This window comes from Vigna unguiculata, chromosome 3 (assembly GCF_004118075.2).
Source record: "Vigna unguiculata cultivar IT97K-499-35 chromosome 3, ASM411807v1, whole genome shotgun sequence".
Classification (NCBI taxonomy): domain Eukaryota; kingdom Viridiplantae; phylum Streptophyta; class Magnoliopsida; order Fabales; family Fabaceae; genus Vigna; species Vigna unguiculata.
The window spans coordinates 32,971,010-32,975,731 of record NC_040281.1 but is presented as its reverse complement, the minus strand read 5'-3'; the positions used below and the strand labels follow the sequence as shown (position 1 = coordinate 32,975,731).

The window sequence follows — 4,722 nt, the reverse complement described above, 5'->3', positions numbered from 1 at the left end:
AATGTTAATTATAAAAAACGATAAATTGATATGAATACTTATAATGAAAACCAATTAAAATAATTATAGAAAATTTCTAAATCTTATAAGACAATACTGAATTAATTCCATGTGTTTAAAACATTATATATATATATATATATATATATATATATATATAATTGATTAAATTATAACACTAGTTGGTATCTAATTTTAAAAATAAAACATTTTTATGCTACCTAATATTTTTCTCGTAATAAATGAAATTTGTTAAATAAATGACAAAACGATTAAGAATTGAACCTGACGTGAATCGAACACGCAACCTTCTGATCTGGAGTCAGACGCGCTACCATTGCGCCACAGATCCAATTATTCTAATTTAATTTGTTGTTATTAATCATTCATTAAGACAAAGGCACGCCACAGATCCAATCATTCATTATTCTAAAATTATTGTTATTAATCATTACAAATCTCAGCCATTGAAATTTTTTTAACAGAAAAAATGAATAAATTAAATTAGAACTGGGTTAGAAAGAAAATTACAAAGGCACGGGACTTTTAAAAAATATAATATATTTATTAAATCAATGTGTGTTTATAAAATATATAATTACAATTTAATATAAATATTTTATTTTATAAAATTAAACAATTTTGTCTGGTGTTTTATTTTCATGTCATGTTTTTGTATGATGTTTATTTTTTATTATTTTCATGAGTTGCTTTCTTTTATTTCTTTTGTCTACTTTCATCTAATTAGAAGTTTCAAAGTGAATCAACCCGACTCACATGGATTGACTCACTAGAGCTGAGCTAAAAAAGAGTCAAGTAAACCCGACTTATTTTTCTGTGAATAAAAAATTTTGCAACTAGAGTTGTCAAAACGAGTAACCCGGTCCAACCCACCACAGGTTGACCACTTAGTGAGCCAACCCAAGCCAATTCTACCCAACTCACTTATTAGTGAGTCCAAAAAAATTGAACCTGATCCAACACATTATAGGTTGGTGGGTTAAAGGTAGGGATGGCAACGGGGCGGGACGGGGACGGGTTTCGCTATCCCATACTCATCCCTGTAAAAAAAATTCATCCCCATCCCCATACTCAAACCCAACGGGTATCAAAGTTTTATCACATCCTCATCCCTGTCGGGTAACGGGTATAATCTTGTACCCATACACGTACCCATTTCCTTACTACTTTAATATAAATTTTAATTAATTTTTATAATAATAAAAAATTAGGATAAAGGAAACATAATATTATCAAATATTCAATATTAGGATGATGATTGTTTCTTCGATATCAAATACTTTGAAATAAATTATATTTTTTTATATTTTAGATTAAAATACCAAATGAAATTTCATGAGAACTAAAACATTTATTAAATTTGCAAACTACAAACATTAATGAAACCTAGTTGATAAAATTTAAAAATATTTTTAAAAAAAATTAAAGGGAAACAATATTCAAATTAAAATTTTAAATGTTTGTTTACTTCAATTTTTTAAATTCTAATGGATCTCTTTTTTTATACACTAATAAAAATGATAATACATCACTTAATCAAAATGACGCAAAAAATAAATAATAAACATAATAATAAAATTTTAACATGGATATTGTATCTTTTGAACTCCAATATATGTTTGATGATGATAAAAAAATATTCATGACAATTACATTAAATTTTGATATTATAGTAAATAAAAGTTATTTATACAATTATAGTGAAAAATTACAGTATAATTGATATAATGAGTTAGAAAATAAAAAATAATTGGATAAAATATATTGAAATAGTATTCTACGTGATGAAAATAAACAACAAATAAAAATATTAAAAAATTAACAAATGTATGTCTTAGAAACAATTTGAGAAACTATTGAAAGAAATCACATAAAGGAAAACGAATGTATAATTAAGGATATGATAAGATGAAAAATACCTTAGACATCTAAGAACACTTTTCAAACATCAACATATATACTCAATGGTTGAGAAATAATAGTTTTAGCGAAACAAAAAGGTTCTTCAAATGAAACAAAAATTAATAAAAATAAGTAAAGAATTTTTTTATATTACCTAGTAAATGAAAGGTTTATGCTATTAAACATTTAAATTCAGAGTACTAAACATATTCATGTGAAAAGAAAACATTAAAAAAAATAGAAATATTCAAATATGAGACATAAAAAAATTTAATTAGCATACATCATTTTAACATAATTACATAAATGTTATGATAAGATGAAAAATATATTGGAGATGTGAATGAGTTTCATGACAAACTAAATAACTAGAAGAAATAAAAAATTGAATATATATATATATATATATATGGTTACTTAATTAATTGTGAATATTTTAATAATTTAAATGATGATGAAGATATGGCGGGGACGGGTATTATGGCGGGGATATGTACATCCCCATAACCATCCCCATACCCAATTAAAAAAGTCGGGGATTCCCCATACCCATACCCATACCCATACCCAGTCAATGCGGAGATTCCCCGTCAAAACGGGAACGGGTTCGGGCAATACCCATGGGGACAAGTTTATTTGCCATCTCTAGTTAAAGGGGATGGCTCACTAGCTACTTTAATTAAAAAAAATACATTTTTTTCTTCAGTCTCAAAAAAACTAAATTATAATTATGATTAAAATTTAAATAAACTTCAATAGAATCCAAATGCAATCCAAAAGGATGTTAAACTCCAAATACAAACCAAAATCACAAAAATACAAATTATCAATGTATTGATTAAAAAACAACCTAACTCGACCCAAATGCAAAGCCAATATAATAAAAAACACTTTTGTGACTCTTTATTTTTGGGTTGGTGTGCAATCCAGCTCACTAGGGTTCAATCCGGGTGAGTCGGGTTCTAGGTGGGTCAGGTCAAAAATTAATCTATAATGAAATTTGTAAAAAAATTTCAACTCAACCTGACTCGAACCCATGATGGGCTGGGTTGGCTCACAGGTTCCAACCCTTTTTGGCAGCTCTACTTGCAATATGACTCGACCTATCACGAATTGATGGGTTGACTCACTTACAAATATTTTACTTTTAGTTATTTCCTCCTTAAGTTAAGGATATGTTCCTTTTTATTTTAATTTTCGTAAAAAATTATAAAGTTGTTACACATGGAAAATGTTGTCTTTTTGTGCTCCTTGGATTGTTATTACTATAGAAAACAAGTCTTTAAAACTTCAAAACATACATACACACATCTCTCTATATATGTGTGTAAAATTAAAAAATATATTAAGTTTAACAAATAAAATAATATACAACTTATGTTTTTCAATACACATACAGTAAAATATTCTACGTAGATTTTTGTGTCCTTCTTATACTTATAATGTTATTAGTTGATGTCTTAACATATTGTCATTATAATCGCAAACACATAATGTATATAAACAAAGGATAAACTAGTGTTGTTTAACCCAAAATATAAAATACATGTTTTTTTATTATAAAAAATAGTGAATATTGAATTATACTATGTGTTTCTAATTCATTATTTATCTAATACATATAATTACAAGTACATTTTTCACCCATATATCTACTTTTACTTTAGAACCCCAAAAATAAAATAAACTCAATTCAGCTCATGACTCGATGACTTGTATAATAGCAAGTATTGAGCACATATATTAAAGGATAAGTGTTTTTCTTCTGACTAGTTTTTACTTGAACAAACAATAAGTGTACTTCGCCTTACATATGTATAACTGGAGCATTTCATGGTACATGTCAAACTCCTAAAGACCTATTCTTCATTCTTTTAAAAGGATCTCACAACATTATAACAATATTAAAATTTTTTAAACAATGTACTGAAAGATACTCCACGCAAACAACTTTTTTAAGAGTTAAACTCAATTCAATTCGAGACTCAATGACTTGTAAATAACAAGTATTGGACACATCTACCACATACTAACATATTGTTATATAGTAATTTAATTGACTCTTTTATCTAGTTTTGATTAAGTACTTAAACAACATGTAAAACATAAAAATAATAAAGAAAACCATAAAAATGTAAACTTTTTCCCAAGTAGAGAAGCAATACAAAGTTCAAACCCTAAATAAAGTTTACACCCCCTTCTCACACATACTAGTTATCACAAGACAAAATTAAAACCGTGAGATTTTATGTTTTTTATGAACGATGAATGCTTAATATCACACTTAACACGTTATGTACTATGAGAAAGACGAAAAAATGCTGCTGAAAAAACATGTTTAGTACTAATAAATTTTAGAGAATTTCAAAGGACACATTTTAAGAAAATAAACTTTAGTATTCATATTTTACAAGAAACAAAGCTTAAAGTTAATAAAAATTGATAAATGTTTTAACATATATATATATATATATATATATATATATATATATATATATATATATATATATATATATATATATATATATATATATATAAAGTATAAAGCTAATAAAGAATTATATATGCAGTGTATATCCTAAATCCTGATTGTAAAAATAAATAGGATAAATTGATATGAATAATTAAAATAGTTATAAAAGATTTCTAAATCGTATAAAACATTACTGAATTAATTTCATGTTTAAAAAAGTGAAAACATGTAATTGATTAAATAATAACTCTATCTAGTTGTATGCTATTTAGTTTTTTAACGTAATTAACGGAAAATGGTATATAAGTGACAAAATAATTAAAAAT

General features: G+C 25.7%; 1 non-coding gene across 1 annotated transcript; it reads right to left on the bottom strand.

Moving 5' to 3' along the window:
- Nucleotides 1–280: 280 nt before the first annotated feature.
- Nucleotides 281–352, bottom strand: TRNAW-CCA. Its single transcript has one exon. It is a non-coding gene; the product is annotated as a tRNA-Trp (tRNA).
- Between the last annotated feature and the right edge of the window lie 4,370 nt (nucleotides 353–4,722).